Below are 8525 nucleotides of genomic sequence, written 5' to 3'. Positions count from 1 at the left end.
TGTGTCGATCCAAAACGATATAACAGGTAAAACTATGACAAAACCGGTATAGAAATGATAAAACCGGTAAAGCGCTACCGGATACATTTAAAGTGTCGGTACTTTAATATAAGGATCGACACTTCGTGAATTTAAAAGAGAAGCAGTTTTAAATCCTATAAAGTGTCGATACTTTTAAAAAATGTATCGATCCAAAACGATATACCAGGTAAAAAATATGATAAAATCGGTATCAAAACGATAAAACCGGTAAAAGGTTACCGGATATATTAAAAGTGTCGATACTTTATATAAGGATCGACACTTTGTGAATTTAAAAGAGAAACAGTTTTAGCGCCTATAATGTGTCGATACTTTAAAAATATATATCGATCCACAACGATATAACAGGTAAAAAATATGATAAAACCGGTATCAAAATGATAAAACCGGTAAAATGATACCGGATATATTGAAAGTGTCGATACTTTCGTAAGTACGTGTAATAAATTATCGACACTTTCAAAGAAATAGGTAATTATCCTTTCGAAAGTATCGACCTGACATAAAAGTATCGACACTTTTGTATTTGTATCGATTAAATATAAATAACATATCCGATGAAAATATAAGCTAAATATCTTCTGAAAATAGATAGAACGGACGAGTTTTTGAAATCGAAGCGTAATTGTTGCTGCATTTCAGAAGGCGTTTCTAAAGCGAAGTTTGTTTGTTGCTGCAGTCGAATCGAAAAGTATGTTGTCGAAACCCTAATTTTTTATTATTATAGTAATCGCGATAGGGTTTTTATGTGTTATTTGGGGTTTTGGAGTAAAGAAGCATTTGGGACCGATTGCAGGAAGAAAGTGATATTCAAGGAAAAATATAAATGTCGATACTTTATTAAATATTATAGGTAGAAATGATATTATATGTTGTATAAATGTGCCGACACATTTTGGTGTGGTCATTCAAATTCTTTTGAAGAAAACCGTTTTACCACAAGAGTAGTTATCTATATTTGTATATTGAATAAAGTGTATGTAACAAAATAATTTGATTTGCGTAAACTGATATATGAAGGAAAAATGGAGTCAATGGGTTGGAAAATTGTTGGTGGAGCAGATGACTTTGAAATTGAGGTCGAGACTCGAAAGCAACCAAAGGGTGGATATATGTACTTCTAGTAAGTATCAATGTCTTTTTGTTATTATTGTTGAAATGGTAATTGGATTAAAGTATCGATAAACTTTAAATTGATTACAAATTTTAAATGTTGACAGTATGGCCGAATGCAAAAGGATGAAGGAAGATGGCACACAGAGCGGTTCGGTATGTAAAATGAAATTGACATTGAGTAGTATTTAGTGTTAATGTATTGATTAAGAAACGTTTATGTTTTATATTAGGTGACAAAAGATGTGAGGTCCAAATGGAATTCAATGAGTGATGCTGAAAAGGAACCTTGCATCACACAGTCAAGGAATAATAGTAAAGAATACAAAGAACAGAGGAAAGCACATGAAAATAAGGTATTCATTAAACTTGTAAATACGTTGATACAAAATATATAAGAATTATAACATTATATATTGTTAAAAAATGTAGGAAGTGTCGACAAGATGCAGCATTAAAAGGGTGAATTTATTAATTAAACACCTTAAGGAGAAGGTTCAGTTGAATGTGCTGGGAGAAATAGGTTTTGGATCGTTGGTAGGAGTAAGGGATCGACCTATTCGGAGGGAATTGTGTCGATCCTTGATGGCGCAATTTGATGTCAGACAATGTATTGCTAAATATGGTGATTTTTCATTTCCTCTCGGGATCCCATTTGCTGCAGTCGTATTGGGGGTAGAAAATGAAGGCAAAAGTGTTGTAGAAGTCTGTAAGAGTAAGGACTGGAAAGCACTTGCCTCCAAATATGGTTTGAAGCATAAGGTGACATATGCTGAAATTGAAGAGAAAATAAAAAGTGGATCTTACGTTGGGGATGAGCTGAAGGCCAGAGTTCTATTATACCTTGTCGGTATCTTTCTTTGTCCAACGGGTAATACGTCAACGAACAAAGAACATATGAAGCTCATTTGTGATGAAGGCTTGAAGGGTGAATTCAATTGAGCTGAATATATCCATTCGAGATTGATTGAATCAATAATCACCTTTAAAAAGGGCAGCCAGAGATACCTCAAAGGGTGCATAGCAATCTTAGAGGTAAATGATTTGAAGAACTTTTTTGTGTTTTTATATAAAAATATAAATTTTATTATAAATGCAGGTTGCACTGTTCGATTTTTGGTCGGGCTGTGAGGCAGTGCCGGCTTATGAAAGAACTAGAGTGGCACGCATCCGTGCATGGGGGAAGGAAGAGGTGGTTAGAGTGATGGTGAAGTTGAAGTTGGATAGAGCGAAGAAGCAAGAAAGGGTAATAAATGTAATTAAATAATATTAAGAATATAATCAATGTCTTAATATTGTAATTTAATTTTGAAGGTTATTGGCAAGGATGTAGAGGAGGCAGTAGAGGCAGAGGAGAAGAAAGTAGGGATGGTTGTATTGGGGGATGACGGTGAGTGGGACGACGGTGAGGGAAAACAGAGTAACTTCGACATTTTGATGTCTGAATTGGCTGATATCAAAAAAATCCAATTTGAAATCATGCAAAGACAATCAAGAGTCGAAGAGAAACTTGAGAGAGTCGAAGATACACTTGAGAGGCATAAGGGGGTAGTGGAAGGAAAAATAGATGGAGTGGTGAAAGAAGTAGAGGTGTTGAGGGGTAAAGTGGTGAAAGAAGTTGGGGTGTTAAGGGGTGATATTAAGACGGTGACGGGTGAAAAATTTGAGGGAGTGGTGAAGGAGGTTGTGGAATTGAGGAGTGAACTTACGGGGGTGAAGGGGGTGGTTGATAAATACTTGGATGAAGGAGATCAATTGAAGGGTGAAATAAAAGAGATGAAGAGCTATGTAGAAAAAAAATATGATGAACTGAAAAAATATGAAGAAGAAAAGAGGGAGGAGGAAGAAGAAGAGATGGAAGAAATGAGGAGGAAGGAAGTCGATGTCATTTATACACCGGAGAGTGTTATAGCAGCAGATTTGGATTCGGAATGTCCTGCACCCAGAAGAAGAAGCAGAAGGTAAGTTGAATAAAAGAAAACTTAATTTGATTTTATTATGTTGTTGTGACAAAAATTTGTATGCAAAATTGTAGGTTGAAAAAGCGGATATTCCAAGCGGAATTGATGACATCGAAGCTGCAATTTGTGATTATTTATGGAATAGCGAGTTAGAATCGGAGTAAGTGAAATATATTGCTTTGTGAGTTATATTTAAATATTTCATGACAACATATTAATCCTAATGATTCATACAGATATTCTGTAATATCAATGGGAAATCAATTCGCTAGTGTATACGATGTTGCAACGTTGAAGCCTACGGAATGGGTTGGCGGTGTGGTAAGTAGAAAGTAGAAAATGTTAAAACTTATTGAATATGTTCTGATTGTGTAATTAATTTTGTTAGGTTATTGATTTGCTCGTCTGGACATGCTACGATTCTCAGAAGTCACTCCGGAGGATTGGCTACCTTCCATACCACTTAGCGGTGAGTTAAATTAATAAATGGAGATAAGTAGTGTTATAGACGGTAAATTAATAATGTTTGTTGCGTAATTGCAGCAGCAGGCGTTGGATGCCAACAGCAAATAAAGTGTTGAGGGTATTGCTAGCTTCTGGGGTCCCATACTGAATAACTATGTGAAATTCACCGACTGTGAGAAGGTAAGACACCATACCAATTGCAAATGATGTTTTCGGATATAGAATGTTGAATTTTGTCAAATTGGGTGTGAAATTTGTTGCAGATCATGATCACAATAAACTACCAAAATTCACATTGGTATATGTTGGTGTTGGATATGGTAGATCGTGTTGCAACAATATATGATAGTATGTTTACAACTGAAGCAGCTAAACAGAGAGTGAAGGATGCTAAGAGATTGGTATGTATGTATGTATGAAAGGACATTATGTAAATTATAATGCATAATTTTTTTGGTGCATAACTTCTTCTATTTTAATGCAGATTAAAATATTAGATTCTTATAATAAGAAACGCATTTGGGTTGAATCCTGTGGATCTCTAGGAAAGTATCCCTTGAAAAATTTCAAATTTTTGGAGCATAAGAAGAATAAGCAATTGAATGGGTATGAGATGTTATCACAAATAGAAAGCTTAATTTATGCAGTATTCATCATAATTGACATGTGTGGTTTTCAAATTTTGTAACAGACATGATTGCGGCATGTATGTGATGATGTGGATGGAATCGATCGGTTCTACAGGGGCAACTGGTGATTTTGTAAGTAGATAGAAAAATTCGTTTGTGGTAAAATTGTTAAAAGTCGTAGATTGAATGCTGTAGTTGACAATACTTAACGTTCTGACAATTTGAATATAGGTTGTTGGAGACTGGGATCGATCGCGAATATTAAACGATCTCGTAAGCCACAATCAAAATGAACGAAGACAGGAGATAACAAAAGCTGCCATATTACATAAGAATAACAAAAGGATGCAATGATATAAATGTAGGGTTAATTTTGTATAAGATTTATAATTTTGTATACGATTTATATTTTTGTATGTGAATATAATTATGAATGAGATGAGAAAAGTTAGCAGTATGTCGTTGTACATGTTTCTTATACACATTAAGGGTCATATTGATACTTTGAAGTAAAAGGCAAATTTACAATATGGCCAACAGGGTGCAACCATAAAGTGTCAAACCATATATAAAAAGTGTCGATCCCAAAAACATCGAAACCCAAAAGTATAATGTAATATGTAATTTTTCAATCTAACCGGTACAAGTATACCGGTTTTATGAGAGAATATGTCTAAATAATGTGTCGACACTTGTTTAGTTTGTGTTGATATTTTTGGTCCAGAATGAATGGAAAACAGGGTGCAACAATAAAGTGTCGATCCATATATAAAAAGTGTCGATCCCAAAAACATCGAACCCAAAAGTATAATGTAATATGTAATTTTTTAATCTAACCGGTACAAGTATACCGGTTTTATGAGAGAATATGTCTAAATAATGTGTCGACACCATTTAAAAAAGTGTCGATATTTTTGGTCCGGAATGAATGGAAAACAGGGTGCAACCATAAAGTGTCGATCCATATATAAAAAGTGTCGATCCTAAAAACATCGAACCCAAAAGTATAATGTAATATGTAATTTTTCAATCTAACCGGTACAAGTATACTGGTTTTATGAGAGAATATGTCTAAATAATGTGTCGACACCATTTAAAACAGTGTCGATATTTTTGGTCCAGAATGAATGGAAAACAGTGTGCAACCATAAGGTGTCGATCCATATATAAAAAGTGTCGATCCCAAAAACATCGAACCCAAAAGTATAATGTAATATGTAATTTTTCAATCTAACCGGTACAAGTATACCGATTTTATGAGATAATATGTCTAAATAATGTGTCGACACTTTTTAGTTTGTGTCGATACTAATTTAAATATCAAGTGTTTTTCCACCGTTCACTATATATAGTACTCTTAATCGAGAAACCCTAAACATAAAGGCAAGCATGCAGAAAATAAGAGTCTCTTCCTCTTTCTTCTAGCGTTATCATAAGTGACGATCAGATATTCAGGTAAATTTATCGATATTTTATGGGTTTGATTGATTTCTATATTGGAGTTTTTTTCCTGAATGTGTTTGTGTTCCATTGTAATAGCATCCAACCAAAATGGCTCCAAAACGTCAGCGTCAGAAGCGAGGTCTTTCTCAAAGCTCTTCTCAACCCAGTTCTTCTCAACCACAACCTCTTTCTGTAACAAACGATTCTTCTGAGGAAATCAGGTCCTTCGAAACTCTGAACTTTAGATCCGATATGGAGAAACAAAGATGGAAGACGAGTTTTAAAGTAAGGAAGATTCGTCCCGAATGTGTCATTGACCTGGGTTTCTTGTTTGATGATAAATATGCATTTAGCTTTAAATCCACATTTACATCTTGGGGTTGGCTTGAATTCCTTGGTGTAGAACCAAGATATTATCCCAACTTAGTTAGAGTCTTCTACAACAATGCTTCCTTACAGCACGAGCCTAATAAGACTAATATAATAGGAATTAATACACATGTCATGGGGAAGGATATATATATATCTCCAGAAACTATTGCGGAGGGTTTAGGTGTAGCGAATACAGGGGATTCAGATGAAAATGGTGTAGATTGGTCTACAATTAAACAGGTTGCTAGAAATAGCCCAATTCACCTCGATGTAGAGTCGAGAGTGTTTCAAAAAATGCTCACATGGTATATCCGGCCTAGTAGGGGGAAACATTCAACGCTTCGAGACAGCGATTATTGGTGGATAGCAAAGTATAAATCCAAAACGGCTCCAAACATTGCAAAACTCATATTTAATACAATTGTATATATGGTCACAAAGGGAGCAACAATTTCAACTACACTAGCATATGGATGTGTCATCACCCATCTGTTGAAGAAGGAAATTGATTTTTCGTATGACGCCCCTGTTCGATTAACCCGCAAGATTGACATGGTATTTATTAAAAAAGCGGGATATGATTTTGTTGAAAAACTCGGTTGGAAACGTGTCAAGGAGGTTGGATTAGATCAAGAGATGGAGGAAATGACCCCGTTGGCCATGAAGAAGAGCAACCAAGTGGAGACGCAATGATGGAAGAAGCTCCAGTTGCAGAGGATGTCACAATTAAGACCGTGATGGAATACATGGTCAATTTTCGGGAGCATATTGATTCCCTTGTGAGTGGAATGCTATCCTATATTTCATCATTGCAACATGAAGTCTCCATGTTGCGTAACAAATTACGACAACGACATCAAACGAGTTAGGTAATTCATTATCTATGTTTCTTAACATTTACACGTTCTGAACTTTATTTTATTTTCTTTTAACAGATGTGGACAACCAAGCGGTCAATGAAGATGACGATGAAGATGACGATGATGATGACGATGAAGCTAACGATGAAGATGATGACGATGATGATGATGATGATCCAAACAAGTATATCGTGTCTGCAACGCCGCCTTCAAGAAAACTTTTAATTTTTGATCTCAACGGTGTCCTTGCCTACATCCCAAGACTGCCTGCAGGTTTTAATTCTATTCTTTTGTATCCATTATTTTAACATATAAGCTTAGAACTTTAATCTCATTTTCTTCATGTTGTAGATGTTGTCCTCAGAAGAGGATTATTTGAATTTATGCAATTTTGTGTCGACAATTTTGTTGTTGCCCTTTGGTCTTCAAAGATGAGGTTAGAACATGTTTGAAGCAATTGAATTACTGTAGTCAAAATCGTTAATATACATTTGAATGTTAACATTCAAACTTGATTACAATCTCAGGCATAACATCGACCGTGTACTTGAGAAACTACCTGTATTTTTCGAGCATTTTCTATTCGTGTGGGTAAGATGAATGTCATTACAGTTTGCTGACTTTTCGTTGTCTATGATTCCTACATATTTATGTTCGACTGTTTGTGAACAGGATCAAAAAAAATGCAAAACATACGATTCTGTTACCTACTGTAAAGATCTCAATGATGTTTGGAACGCGTGTCCAGATTTTAACGAGCTAAATACACTTTTGGTCGATGATTCAGCGGAAAAAATGATTTATAATCCGGTAAGTTGCATTTATGCAATATGTTTTTCCAGTTGAACAGATGTTTAGACATTGATTATTTTAACAACTTATGTGTTTATATATAAATACAATTACATATGTCCACATACCTTTGACGCTGCTTCCCATTCGAACGACAATCCTCTAGGTATGACATAAATTTATTCATGCTTATGCGAATTTAGTTTATTGTTAGTAAAATTGCACCTCATTAGTTTGATAATTGAAATTATTTATGTATGTCCTCAGAAAAAGGCGGAAACATACGAGAGTATTTGGAAAATTTGTTGAAGGCCTCTAATGTTCCGGACTTCGTTAGATATAACCCTTTTTCATCGGATTAATTTTGTTTGTCGGTACATTATTTGAACATTCTTGTGTATTTATATTTTGGTGTGATTATATTGTGTGTATATTTTCATTAATTATTCCATATTTGCTTCTATGTGTATATATACATTTGAGGATTGTTGAAATATCAATACTAATGTATATTACATCAGCTTGCAAATGTATCGAAACACATGACTATAGCATTGTTTTCGATGATATCCACAACAAAGTGTCGATTTAAAAAAGTGTCGATTGAAAAATGTAATAGATAATTTTGTAATATAACCAGTATAAATATATCGGTTTACTTATAAAATAGGTAAATATAAGCGCTACTTATTACATAACTTACATATTATTAAATTAAAAACAATAAACATATATATTACATATTTATTATTATCTTTGGTTAATATTGTTAAATAAAAATTATAAATATTATTTTATAAAATATCAAAACAATCAAATAATTTTTTGTGCAAATGAAATTATTAAAT

The sequence above is a fragment of the Hibiscus syriacus genome, unplaced genomic scaffold (assembly GCF_006381635.1).
Source record: "Hibiscus syriacus cultivar Baekdansim isolate YM2019G1 unplaced genomic scaffold, ASM638163v2 tig00111234_pilon, whole genome shotgun sequence".
NCBI classification, from domain to species: domain Eukaryota; kingdom Viridiplantae; phylum Streptophyta; class Magnoliopsida; order Malvales; family Malvaceae; genus Hibiscus; species Hibiscus syriacus.
The sequence above is the reverse complement of the archived record's forward strand: the minus strand, read 5'-3'. Positions refer to the sequence as shown.